Source organism: Apis mellifera, linkage group LG14 (genome assembly GCF_003254395.2).
Source record: "Apis mellifera strain DH4 linkage group LG14, Amel_HAv3.1, whole genome shotgun sequence".
NCBI lineage: Eukaryota > Metazoa > Arthropoda > Insecta > Hymenoptera > Apidae > Apis > Apis mellifera.
This window is the reverse complement of record NC_037651.1, coordinates 1,653,936-1,669,353: the sequence shown is the minus strand read 5'-3', so window position 1 is coordinate 1,669,353 and position 15,418 is coordinate 1,653,936. Positions and strand designations below refer to the sequence as shown.

The 15,418-nt window shown below is 30.7% G+C and overlaps 1 protein-coding gene across 21 annotated transcripts in view; it reads right to left on the bottom strand.

Annotated features, from left to right (window-relative positions):
- The window catches only part of LOC409711 (kazrin), a 162,383-nt gene that overhangs the window by 89,899 nt on the left and 57,066 nt on the right, over window positions 1-15,418 (bottom strand). Inside the window, exon 1 of one of the 21 annotated variants that reach the window (XM_026444917.1) lies at window positions 6,627-6,821. The exons of the other annotated variants lie outside the window; for them this stretch is intronic. The gene's annotated coding sequence lies outside the window, so the exon portion shown is untranslated. Of the gene's footprint in view, window positions 1-6,626; window positions 6,822-15,418 lie in introns of those variants that run through there. 21 annotated transcript variants of the gene reach the window in all.

Genomic DNA, 15,418 nt, shown 5'->3' with positions numbered 1-15,418 from the left:
AAATGTAGAAGTTTAATTTAAGGAAAAGTGAGAATAAGAAGTAATAAAAGGAAGACATTAAAGTCAAATCGAAGAAAGAAAAATTGTGCAATGCAACGGAGCAAATAAATGAATTTCTTCCCCGCGAAGTTTAATTCCTTTTCGCAAAACGGAAATAGTTAATAGAAAAAATAAATAATTAAAAAGTCAAAGAAGATAAAAGATTGTACCGTAAATGGGAAAGAAAAGTTAAGTAAATGAATCGAGATGAGAAAAATAAGTTGAAAATATGGAATAATATCTTTTCGTATGAAGATTGTTTTTGTAGAAAATAATAATGGAACATGAGAAAACGAAGGAAATTAAATTGAGATATCACGAAAAATCTAATATATTCTATCTTATTTTTTTCAACCTAGTTTACATAATGAATTGAAAAAATATTCCTTCTTCATTATGGATACCTAGAGCTATTATACAATTTTTTAATAAAATTTTCTAAAAAAAACATGTCACAATTATACCTTCTATCCAATTTGTATAAAATAATTATCAAATATTTGTTGCAATAAAAGATAGAAATCTATTATAATATCCGATAAAGATATCAATTTATATGAAAGCTTCTATTATTCACTATCTTCATCTTTCCAATTTTGCACAAACAGAAAATCTGATAGGAAAAATAAATTCTTTTATTTTTCCCCAAGTGAAATAAATCAACTTAAAATCAATTATAGATATTGCGAACGAAACAATCAAGGTATAAAGCTGTTAATAGATTTTATATCTCAATTACACAAACATAAATCACGTTTGTTTCATAATATATATACGTGATAGATACGTGTAAAGATTTAAATTGCACGCTCTACGTATCGTAGATGACAATCGTACGATGAAATATAAGATATTTAAAGCGAAAAATATTTCTCAATTATTTTCATATTCTAGAAAAAAGCTTCCAATGCTTTCAGTAATTTTTGAAAAATTATCAACATCTTGATTAGAAAAATCTACAATTGATTCTAATGATGATAAATTCACAATACACTTTTGTGATCATAAATTAAAAAGTATATATTTATACTTGAATTTTATTTTTATAATAACTCATCAAACATTTGGCAAACTTGCTCGATTTTTCTTTGAACACCCTATATGTGCATGCAAATCACACTGTAAGTTATATCTTATCGTAAGAAAAATGTGATAAACTATTATATCATAATTTCCAAATTTCTTCCATATAATAGCTTCAATCAAAACGAGCATTATTTGCATAAATAATTTTTCCAACTTCTCTATTAAAATGCAATTTTAATTTAAAAGAGTATTTAAAAAGGAGAGGCAATAACTCAAGATTGGTAATCCCGTTGTTCTCAAGCAATTACCAGTTCCATCGAAGGGAATGCAATTTAAGGACACGTTTTTCTCGTAATCCAGGAACAAAGATGCACTATTTGTTGGGGCAGATAGAAATGGAAAAAGTAGACGAACCAATCGTAACACATTTATCAGTAGAGTCACATTTACGATGCCCAGGAGTCTGCGGCTGAAACTCGATTGACGAGAAACAAAGTGGTGGCGATTCTTATATCCGATTCTTTTCCTTTTTTTCTTCGGTTTCTTTCGCCACCTCCTCTCGCAATTCCATCCCTTTCAATCCCCACTTCTCACGCGTTTTTAATATCTTAGTCTCTATCAACTTCCTCCCTATCTCCGTCATCCTTTCCACAATCTTTTCTAATCTACTTTCCACGACTTCTTATTTTTCTTCTCATCTCTTCATATCTTCTCCTGTAATTTTCTACTTTATACATATATTTTTTATTCTGAATTTTTTTATTCATTTTGTTTTAAATTTTACTTGGCGAGAGAAATACATGAATTGTATTATTATCATCTTTATTTCGAAATTTTTCTGCGTTTTCAATAATTGATAATTTCGTTTTTTATTTTACTCAACATTTCTACTATTTTTTAAAATTTTCCTTCTATTTTTTTTTTTCATCCGATATTCCACATTCTCTTTACCATCGTTCTAAAATTTCGCTCCTTTCAACCCTCACCTTTCCACCTTTTATCCTTTCACCAATTTTTTCCTCCAACATCTCTCTCTCTCCCTCAATTCCCAATATTCTACAATTCCTTTTATATTTTATACGTTTCTGATACGTTTCTTTTTCAACTTTCCCTTATCTACACGGTTCCAGTTCCATTATTTCGACAATATATATTTTCCACCATCCCCTTTTTTTTATTTTATATTCCCCCCTTTCGTGATATCCTTCCCCAATTTCATTTCTTATTTCCTTATACCTTTTGCCCTCCATTTTTATTCTACCCCATTCTCTCTTTCCACTCAATATTCCTCTTCTTTTCTCTTTTAATTTCTCTCCATTTTCCTCCTCTCTCTCTCTCCCTCGATTCGACTCGCTTATACTCGTAATATTGTTTATTCTGTCCCGTTCACCAGACCCACTTGTAACCCATTGAAACAACCACGATACGATAGAGAGGAGAGCAGTGGCACACAAGTTAAATCGAATCTTTCCCTACGGATGTGCCGCCGAGCAAGATACGCGGTATCGATTTGCGACGAGGGAAACGATAGGATCGAGACAAATAACACGGAATTGCACGTATATTAAAATTCTTCGCGCCCCGGGCGAAGTGCAGATGTATTGTCGGAGGGGAAATAAGTCGGTCGATAAAGGAAATTATTCGCGGAACGAGCGATGGAAATTAGATCGATATCGCGTGGATATGGATGCCATATTTGTGTAAATATTTGTGTAATCCCTCCACCCCAATATTCTTCATAAATAAATATATTCGCGAAATTATATTTTCGAATCAATTACATAAAATGTTTTATTTTTTTATTTTATTTTTTGAATAATATAAGATTAGAATGCATGTTAATGGAATAACATGTATAAATAAATAAATAAATAAGTAGAATTGTGCATATTTGAGGATCAACATTTTTGGGGAATAAATGTAAAAATGATATTAATAATAAAGTTGAATTAAATAAGCTTCGATATTTGTTTCGCTTTTGCAATCGATACTTCAAAGGCGTGACAGGGATACGTTAAGAAACAATAAAATCTGATGTAATAATCAATTAAAAATCAAGGGATTCCATGGGAGTGATATCGTTGAGAAATATTAAACGAAGAAAAATGTCCTTGTAGCGTTAACTCGCTTCCGTTTTATGAATCCACTTGTGCCCCATCTGGCGGAAGGGAATCTTGCCACGCAAATGATAATGATGAAACAAGAGGGTGACATTGATATAATCGGCTAAACTGAAAAAGTATTTGAATACTATTACTTTAATATAAAATTCTAGTTTTAACGAAAGTTGTGTGCAATTCAAATCGATGGAACATCTTTTAAGAGGGGAGGAGATGTGATCCCCAAATTTTCAGAATTGTTCAAAATTATAATTCATTACATTTTATAAGAAATTTTATTAAAGATAAAAAACTAACATTTCTTTAAGAAGTAAAAAAGTTCCCTTTAAAACTCTTCAAAATTCGAATTTCTTTCGAGAGAGATGTCAAAGTGCGCATGCACAAAGTTTTAATTTCTAAACGTAAAACGTGTTCACTCTCCAATTTATTAGTTTCAAACAATTAAAAAGAACAGATTAAAAATTCTTTCCCCTCAGAAAATATTTTATCCATCCAGCTTGATAATTGAAATATCTTGATTGAAAATTTCCTTTCTAAAAAAAAAAGGAATATCTATAACTTACAAATTACTGACCATCATCATTTTTTCTTTTTTTTTGTCATCCCACAACCTCGATTGTTCCAAGAAGAAGATTTCTTGAAGTGGATGGACCGTAAATAATAACGTTTCACTTGAAAGCACGATTCGTGCCACGCCGTTAAAACGTATCGGGGCGTAACCGAATCCTGGAGCCAGGATTTCGATGAGATTACACCATGCTACGCCGTTTTCATTGATTAAAGAAAGAAAAGAGGGGAAAAAAAATCACGAGATGCATTGTTAATCCAGGTAACAAGATTGAAATCGATCGAGATAAAGCAAACAATCCCAAGCCACTTCATTTCGTGTCCGCGTTAAAAAGAAGAAAGGAAAGGGGATAAAAAAAAAAAAAAACGAGAAAAATACTAATATTTACGTATATATATATATCATCTTGCGGCTAGCATTGTCAATTTTGTAAATCGATTCGTTGCACCTCGTTGAAATAAATTTTTCTATCGATTGATTATGCCACCATTGATATTTTCATTTGAATATAAACAGAATGGAACGTTCGATATTCAAATATTATGAAACGATATGCCAATTAGACAGTATCTTCTTTTTAAAATGCGTACCATCCTCAAACAAATCCCCCGTTGTATTTCGTCGCAACGTATATAAGACTGCAAACATGCTCGTATTCGACTAATATTTGCCTCGAGCAAATAAAAAAAAAAAAACTCAACATTTCCGATACGTCTTCTTTGTAACCAGAGTGGATAAGCAAGGCAGGTATATCTCTGCCACGTCGATTTTATATTATACATACAATACGATCGAAATATTTAATCATTTTCAACGTTGAAAATCGAACGTTGAAAGCTGTGGATTTAATTTGGAGAGAATAAATGTAATTGTAAATGTATTTTTAAGAACGAAATAAATATACAACGCGTGTGTAAAGAGGATGCAAAATTTGTATTTATTTAAGATATAAAAATTTTGTCACTTTTTTCCATCCGAGAATTAAAAATTTCTATTTCATTCATTCAGAAGAATAGAAACTGGAGATATAAAAGATTTAAATATTTTTCTATCGATTTTTCTTGATAAATATTGTACGTATAATTTTAATTTTTGTTCGATTCAAATGTGATTTCAAGATGTGAAAATAATGGCCAGATATATTTACATTTACTCTTTTTTCGATATAATCCGTCTCGTATTTATGACGAACTTTTTTCTCTTAGCTTCGATAAATTCGTCCCAGAAGAATTTAAAAATTTCATTCGCTCGTGCAACTTTTTCCCCGATTTCCTCAATCGTTTTCTCGTAGAAGATCACAAAATTGTTGTTTCACTTAAAAAAGAAAAAGGAAAATGGCACTTAATAGCTGTAAAATTGCATGATAAATTTAGAAAACTGTAATATCACCATCTTTTACACTATTTAATTTATGGAATCGATGTAACTTTTGTTCATTTTTTTTCACATAAAATATCTTTCAAAAACTTTTAAAAGACGCTTCAATTTATTAATCTTAAAATTATTATATTATTTCAATTTTTCTACGTCAAAAATGTATAAGTAATAATAAGGTTTCACGACGTTCTAATAATTTAATAAAATTCTTCACATTTAATTAAACGTAAAGTGATTGCAATTATCTTTACAACGTTTGAATAAGATTATTCGAAAGATCGAGTTTAGGGAGAGCCATTTCGCTGAAGATTCTCGTTTCTGATATACACAATTCGAAACGAGTTTAAGACACATGAGTAGAACGCCTACGTTTGCACTTGGAACTATACGATCCTACACACGTCGGGAAGGAAACTCGACGACTTATACACGAAATGCAGTTTGTACGTTGTATAGAAAATTTTCACGCTCGAAGAAAATTGGCCTTGAAACGTTTCTAAGATTAAAAAAAAAAAAGATATTATTATACGCGACACGTTTTTGAAAATCGTAAAAAAAGTGTTAAATGGGACATTAAAAAAAAAAGAGAGAGAAGAAAAATTATTTTAAGTCATTCGAAACGAGATTTCAAAATATTTTTCAGGATTGTTACAATCAGAAATTGTATATCTCATTTTATGTATCAAGTACTCAGTGTATTTTATCTTTCAATTTATTTTATTGTTATAATCGTTGCACTCACTGCTCAAAGAAAAATTCTGTTCAAAAGGATTAGATTTAACTCTTAACTGTTACATTTATATTTGATGTTTTTAAGATCGATTCAAAATTCTTTATTGTTTCGTCGAAAGATTTTCAATCGAATCATTGTTATCAAACATTAAAATGAAAAATTGAATAACGTGAAAAACTATTTTCACGCGAAAATAAAAAAATCTTCAAACATACACTATCACAAATATTATTTATAAAAATCGTTTCCTCGAAGATAAAAAAAAAAATTCAGGATAAACCTGAATTTTACTATTTGTCCAATTTGCGAAAAGACAAAAATTCAAAAAAAAAAACACGCATATTCATGTTTCACCCTTCCCATCTCTGATCGAAAAACCAACGAGAACCCAATTGACACGGGATCTTGGAATCGAGCGGAATTAAACGTCAAAACCAAAAAACCAGATTCGAAAACACGAATCGGTGGACAACGAGAAAAAAGAATTTCTCGAAATTCATCGAACACGTATTTCATTACACGTCGCAACGTTGTTGGGAAGGCAATTTTCGAAGAACGAAGAAAATTCGAGCAAACGAACCATGAAAAAAATTCCATGTACGATACGTTGCCCCAAGCCGAATTCCGTTAGAAAGATTAATTGGATCTCTCTCTCTCTCTCTTTCTCCTCAGTTAAAATACACGCCAAGGAGACCTTTTCAAAGCTCTCGAACGTTCATACGGTTTTCTTCCATCGGTTTCGGTATTGATTCGCCTCACGTACCTTTTTCACGATCGTAGGGAAATCGATCCGCACTGTTAAACCGCGTACAAATCGTCAACTCGAATGATGAATATCGAACGAGACGAGGAACGGCAACGTTAAAGGGTACACAGCATCGATGAGAAGGAAAACTGTTTAAACGTTTGAACAGTGGCGCACGGCACGAGCACCGGTTCGTCGACGACTGAGGACAGCGGAGGCGAGATGATGTCGGCCGACCTGACTGGGCCCTACATCGGGCCCTCCGCGTGGTGGGGGAGTCCCCTCGTTTCCAGAAGCACCCGAGCAGCCGCGGCTGCGGATCGTGGCAGGGTTACCTGCTGTCGGGGAGTAAGGAACGGCCGAGGTACGCCGAGTTATTATTAAGGTTATTATCGTCATTATTCGACCCGGTTTTTGCCTGCCTCTCGTCCACCATTCGAGACGGATAGAATTCGATGAATCGGGACTTTTGGGTAAATGATAATCAGGGAACGTTGTCGTCCAAGGATTTTATGTTTGACGTTTGTCGATGTTGACGGTTATCAAGTTGCGTAATGATTTCGTTTTAATGTTTATTTGTATTATTCGGTGCGTTTTATTACTTTTTTTTTTCTTTGGAAAAGGAAATATATTATCAAGGAATTTTAGTTTGTTGAAATTTGTGCGATACGGATATAAATATATATCTGATGTGTATGATTTCGAAATTTGTTTAAATCTGAAATATCTGATAATGAAGAAGTTAATAACAGTTGATAGTTTTTGATTCAACATTTTTATTATATTATATTTTAGAAATATTTTAATGATGATCGAGAGATTAATGTTTTTTTTCTTTGAGAAATTGTTTGAAATACAATTAAAATTAAAATACAAATAAAATTAGATGTGATAATTGAATGGACAAAAATTATTATTGTAAAATAACAATAAATAAGGTATAATATATTAAAGTTAGATGTAATTGAGATGATACCCAGGCAAAAATTGAAGTTAATAAATGTATACATCATTAATACACAGATTAAATATTTTGAAAAACAAAATAATTGAAGAAACAGAATAATGTAAAAAAACATTGAAATGATTTATTCTTACGAAATTATCATTAGGATAATAATTAAAATAATTAATAATTCGTAATACTGAAACAATCGAAGAATCATTATCTATAAATAGAACGATCATTGAGCTAAATGAAATCAGGATAAAAATTTTAATTCGTCACAGAAAATCTTTTTCATCGATCTTCTATATTCTTCCAAAAGTATAATAATCACGCGGAATCAGATCGGATTTACAGAAAACAACAAAAAACTCGTTCAGAACAGAAATTGAAAATAAGACATTGACAAGACGGCCATATTATTTGATTAACGACGTCGGGGTGTGCAATTGGGGAGAGCTAGAAAATATATATCTTTAATATAAAAGCCGAGATAAATCCTCGCGGCTTTTAATTAAACTGAGTCGCCCTTTGAGGCGCAGATGTTTCGGTTTTAAAACGAAGGTGAATATACACATATATATCTTGTAACAAAACAAAAAAAGGAGGAAGGAAAGAGGGGAAAAAAAATGAAATAAAATAAAATGGAATAAAATAAAAGAAAGTGAGAGAGAAGGGAAATAATAGAAAAGAGAGAGAGAGAGAGAGAAAAAGAAGCAGAGTAACATTGCAGAACACCAAACACCTGAGCCGAGACCGGTTCACGATATCCACTACCTGACGCCAAACAATACATTATTGTGGGTGCACACCCGTGTCAGCTTGCATTCACGAATGTACACACACGGAACATTTCATTCGCGCCTCTGGTATACATTTTTCCAGTGTTAATGTAACGACGATACCGCGGATCGAATGGCGGCCATTGTCTCTCTTGATCATTCTCTCCACGACGTGCATTATGTTTCCACGCGTTACAAGTTGCGTTACTATCGTATACGAATTCACGTATTTATGATTTTTTTTTTTTCTTTTCTTTTCGTTTCGTTTCAATCCTCGTATCTTCTTCAATCCAGGTCACTTCCTAGCTGAGTAATTTTTTTTTTATCCCTCGAGAATTTAAAGATAGCGATGATATTTGTAAAATCTGTTCACGATTAATTTATTCCAGAGGTTATTAATATATTCTCTCTGTTTCAATCTGTGTCACGTTATTTAATAGTACTTTAACGGTGAATATTATAAAATGGAAATGTAGAATATAATAAAGGGGTAAAAGGGAGCAATCATCATGAGAGTTTCTTTAGAAAAATATGTTGGTATGATTTATCGGTGAATGTAAAAATATTGTTTTACTCGAGATTTGAAGGAAAAGAAATTTTTGTAATTAATTAATCGAAATATTAGAATTTCATGGTTGTATTAATTTAATTTCTGAAAAAAGGTGTATGATAATTGGAGAATTGGCGGGAAAAATAAATTTATCATTTAGACGGAGATACGAATGAATTTCCAATTCATTTAAATAATTTTCCAATTAAAAAACTTTCTTTTAAAAGAAAGTAAAGGAATTAGAAAGCTAAGAAAATTAGAGAAACTTTTAAGATAAAGAATTGCATTCTAAGATTTTTTTTTTGATTTCTTGAATTGATAATTCTTATAGATTTGGAGTAATGAATGAAACAGTGCTTTAAAGAAACGAAATAATCAATTGCTTTGATGAACGTCGGTGTTTCGAAGAAACTATTAAAAATTTCCTATATTTCCTATATCTTTCATTTGTAATTTTCATTATTCAATTAAAATCCTTCAAATTTTTTTCAATTTCGAAATTCAGTAAGTATCACTTGTTTACTCACTTTCTTATATCAAAATTAATTCAATTTCTAAATTAATAATAATTAACAAATTTCTTCGTAATAAGAATCAAAATAGAAAGGCGTATGTTTAAGAGAAATCTATTTTTTTTATTTATCTAATATTAAAAGCCATCCTGTTAGTTCGAATCTTGTTGCGATTTAGAGCGATTCGTTTCGTATTATACTTTTCAATCTCTTACCTTACCTGGCCTACGAGAATACGTATGAATTGAAAAATGAGAGGAAAAGCTGTAGAATTTTTTTTCATTGAAATGAAACTTCTTGAATGGATCACACTCACCATACGTATATCTAGAGTAGTATACCAGCTTTTTAAAATTTAAAATTCTAGCTTTCTTGAAAGAGATGTTGGATTGGCGTATACATACCTGAAACATAAAGAAATAATCAGTCAGTAATTTAATTACGTTATTCCATTTCATTATTTTTATTTTATTTAAAATATATTTATTCGAAAATATTATCTTTCGCGTGTTATTGTTTCAATGTGACAACAAAATATGACGTTTATCTTTTTATCTCAGAGTAAATATTTTTATCGAAACAAGATATGAATCGAGCTTGATAAGGGAAATAATAAATTATAATAAATAGCTGCTTATATTATGAATTAATGATTTTTTTTTGAGCATATATTTTTGAGATAATATTTTCAAAAAGAAAATTCAATAGTGAAAGAATGATATATGATTTATCTTCTTATAAAACTGAGATATTTATAGAAAATAATGATTTTTTTTTATTGGAACCTAATTTTATCTAATTTTATTTTCAAATAATTCGCGAATATAAAAATTATAATTATTCAATTCAATCGAATAACAAATAAATTCTTTTTTTAAAGAGGAAAACTCTTCAACAATTTCTATTTCTAAATTTTGTAGATGATTGTATAATAAAAGAAGAATCTTAGAAGAATGAGTATTGATCAAAAAAAATCTCATGACATTCTTTTCCAGGGAGAAATCCTCTTGAATTCATTTTTATCAAACAAATTATACAACCCATCTAACAACTCTTAACAATTATTTGCAAATATTCAATATTAACAACGTTGCACAGATTAGTATAAGAATAATTCTTTACTTTACTACAATACGTTATTTATCACGTTATTTATTTTTCTATCGCATCCAGTGGCCACCTAATCGAAACGGTTCACGTCAAACAACAAATTGGGCATATCCCAACTAATTCCTCGGCCAATAAGATTTGCGTTATCGGCACTGCAAGACACTCTCCGCTAATTCTCAAGCTGTTCGAGCCCTCTCGACTTCCTCGATCTTCTCTCCAACCCTTATCTCGAGTAGAAAGTGGCAACGAGGCGCGATGCCAGCTCGAGCCAATGCTTTTCCAATAAGCTGGTGAAATTCTGTACGAACGAGAGGTTTGAATCGTCGAAAACGGTTCGAGCTCGAGAGACGAGAATGTTGGGAGGAGGGAGGGAGAGAGGGAAGAGGAAGAGGAAAAGGAGAAAAGGATGGATCCGGGCTTGAATAATGCACCACGCGTATATCCTTCGTCGGACTCCTCTTGTGTCTCTTTGGACTTTCGACAACAGCGTGAATCAGCTTTCGCGAATTTCTTATCCCCTTTGTCTGCTTCTAACCCCCGTGGCTGTCAAAAAGAGCAGGTTGATTTTTAAAAGGTGGAAGGAAGGAAATTGCCGGCCAACTTTTCGGTCCATACGCTCTTTGGAATTAAATTTGCCCCGTTATTTTCACCAAAGTTGGCTGATGTAAGGAGGATAAATTGAAACGTTTGAAAGGTGACGAGAAGGTGAAAAATATGTCGTGAGATAAAATGAAGAGATGTACAGGGTGTTAATACATTTGTGAAATAGCTTTGAAAGGTTCGTTCTAGAGCTATGATTAAAGGATTTAAATGAAATGATGATCTTAAGCACAATATAAAAATATTTCAAAATTTACTTTACTTTTGACCATCGAAAAAATTGCGAGTGAAAAATAAAAATAAAAGTAATACGAAAAATGAAAATGTCTAATAAATATTCTATACTCTTAACTCTTTTTTTTTAAAGAGATGGAATCAATCAATCAATTAAAAAATAAATAACAATATAATTACAAGAAATATATAAAATTATAGAATTCTCTAGTTCATGGCAAACAAATTGATCAAAGAATTTGTTCGATGTCGAAATCCTTTGACAAAATCGATGATTACTTTTAAAGAAAAACACAAACTATTTAGCTAAGTTTGCGTGATAATTACTTCTTATTAATTCCTTTTACAAAAATAATATAACGATCTAATGTTTACGTTTATGAAATTTTAATATCAAAATGAACTTTCTTGCCAAAAAAAACAACCAAGTTAACGTGTTAAAAGATGAATAATATAATGGCGTCAGTTCTGACGCTTATTGGCGCAAAATTCAAGCGTCTTGCCTCGGTAATAGGAGGGGGGCTGACAAGGGGTAATAAAATTTATGAGAAACATGTAGTGGTATAGTAAATATCGACATAGGAGGAAAGAACACAGCAGCGCACCGATGACTTTGTGAATTTAAGTGCACTCGTATTTATGTACCTACAAATTATACAGGACACTGTGAAATGTTCGAAACCACCCATACATAAATCGATATGTCCATTCTCCGGGGAGAAGCTGTAAATTCAGAGCACATTATCGATTGATCTTAACATCAGGATCACAGTCACCCTCGCCATTATGCTAATAATGCAATTCATTTTCGTGGAATTAAATGTTTAATCTCAAAAACAGTTGTTAATAAGAATAAAATGTATTAAAAATTAAATAATATCATCAGTTTAATATTGTTGTTATTATCTGTATATTGTCTATTCTATAATAAAAAATATAGAGAAAGAAATAAATTATGTAATTAATATGAAAAAAACTTGTAATAATATGTTTGCATATTATTATAAATTATTGAAGATATGATAATAATATTATAATGAATTTATTCAAGTTACTCAAGTTAATAGAATCAACTTCATTTATGATATTCATCTCGCATTAAATTTTTAATTAATGGAGAAATAATTACATTAATAAAAATTAAGAAATTTCATTCATCATTGACTTATTATATTTGAAAAAGATAAACGCGAAAAAAAGAATTGAAACAAGATCTAAATTCAATAACAAATTTCACTCATCATCATGAAAGAGACATTTCACGTATCTTTTTATTTTCTTCTACAAAAAAATATAAAAACCAAGAAAAAAAAAATAACTTTGAAAAAAGAAATTTACAAATAAATCTTGCAGTTACATTGATCACCGAAAATGTTCACGAAACCAGGTAACAAATTTCACCCATCATCGGCTTATCGAAACCGAAACAGAAGCACCCAAAGTCCCGTTGCCTTTCTCCAAAAAGAAGGAGATCAAGAACCGATACGTATTTTTAAGGGCTATCAGTGTCTCGGAACGTGGCTTCCTCCCTTCCCTTTCCAAAGAGCCTGGCGATCTCCAGATGGGCTCGTTAAACATTGCCCACGGAAAACAAGCCCACCCCTCTTGTCTCTCGTAGCAAATGGTACAAGGTTTCGAGGAGCAGCTGTCGTTCCACGGTAAAAACCACGGAGGCAACCAAGAACGTTCTCCTCGTGCTCCTTGCGAGCATCTGTATAGACTTACATACACAGCTTGTATCCGGAGGACTGTATGCGCGCGCATCCTATTGGCGAGGTCGGTACGGAAGGTAACTTCACCACCTATGAATAACATGGAGGTGTTTAACGAGATCCGACATGTTTCACGTACTTGTGAACTACCCACGCTCGATTTTCTCGTCACTGGCAGATAACGTTTACACACATATATATATATATATATATATATATATATATATATATATATATGCACGAGACGATCCTAGAAATACGAGTTGGTCGTGAATCGTGAATGAAACGAAGCGACGTTTTCTCTTCGACGTTGTACTCGTACGAAATGTAAGTAGTAGATATTACGTAATCCAAGCGTGAGAAATATCTATAAATATACTGTATATACATATGAATTGATGTTTGCAAGAAAGGTTTTTTTAACGAATTTCCAATATTTGATGGGCATGTAGAACGAGTAAAGATATAATAGATTAAAGCATATGCATGCAGAAAGGACTTAAGATAGTCAGATTGCAAATGGAATATAAAGATTCTATAGAGAAACGAAGAAAATGTATATCAATGAGATATATACCTGGAAGACGTATTCTGTGGAATAACTTTAATAAAATGTTACATGTTACATTCAGGATCAAATTTGATTTCATTCAGTATTTAATAAAATACAAAATATATGAGGTAATAGAATTATTTATTTTATTAATCTTCTTCTTGATAAATCTGTTATTCTATATATTATATATATCTATCTAATACGTTTTTATTCACCAACAAAATAGTTTAAAATCTTTCAATTTACAATTATAATAAATGCAAATAACATAACGCAATCCAATAATATAACATTTCACTGAAACTAGTTTTTGAAATGTTATATTCTAGTTCGATATAGTAACGCTTGAATAAATTTAAAAACAAGTTTGATAAGTAACGATATTAATACATTAATCAGAGTTAGGCATCAGACTTATAATTAGCTATTTATAAGTTTCTAATAATTAATTTAATTCAAATATTATATGTGAAAAAATGAATCCGTTCTATATTAATATAGAAAGTAAGTATAAGTCTATATATATATAGTATAGAAAGTAAGTACTTATTTATTGAATAATAATATAGACCGGGATTATATTGATAATTATAAATTGACAAGGAGATTTTAATTAAGATTTATTATTGGATTTTCATCAAATTTCATTAAATAGTACATAAAAGCGTAGACAATAATTGAATTTAAAATTAACAAATGAATAAATAAATAATAATGTATCGAACATAAAAACAAATTTAAGTGTTTATTTTAAATACTTTCAAAGATTGATATAATCTTAAATATTAATGCAATTTATATATAACGTATCAATGTGTATCTATCGTTGATTGATCTTACAAATTCTTTTTAAAAATCTTCCTCCAATTTATAACATATAAAACTAAATTGAAATAACGACTTCCCATAAAATTTAATTTTTCTTAAACAATATTTAAAATTATTGATATTCCAACTGAATCAATACATATTTTTCATTGATCCATAAACAGAAGAATAATCTTTTGTTTTCACTTGTACTTGATTCTTCTGAAATAATGATATCGCATGAAAATAATTGCAAACATACGCATATCGTACAAATGCAGTATTGTATTATTTTTCAATAGACGTTGAATCAAAGCTAACAGTCATATCTACTTTTATACATATTATGGATTAGTGAATAGAAAGACATTCTTTTGTCTTTCCTGCGATACATGCAAAATGCACACATGTTTGAAATAATAACGTGCCTTGAGAATACTTGCAAATTTCGAGGTTGACACATTCTATATTTACCGAAACCAAAACTGGATTAAGGCTAAGATATGATGTAATTTTGTCATACGTGGATAGAATAATAGTTAACGTTTCCGTTTTTAATACGTAATGATATTCCATGGGAATACTGATAAACTTTCAAGTCGTATATCAACAATGATACGTTTTCCAATAGGGACCAAATCAAAATCAAGTCGTTTTCTCGGTCGAGGTAACGGCACTCCTCGGGAATACCAGCAAACATTAAGATTAAGTGCAATATTTCAGGTTTTCTGAAGGGAATCGTATCGAAATTGTCGAAATTATCTGGATGAAAATTGCCTTTTGTCTTCATTTCTGCAAGATTTTAATAGAGAATAAATCAAAATTAATACTTCTCATTGATCTATGAGAGACCTAACTTTTATGCCAGAGAAAGATTCCAGCAATATATTTCTTTATTGGAAAATTCACTGAATTTTCAGTAAAATTGAAAGAAAACAAATTTGTAAATTTTTCAGAAAAATAACTTTTTTATCGGAAAAATCTTTTTGAAAATTCCAAAA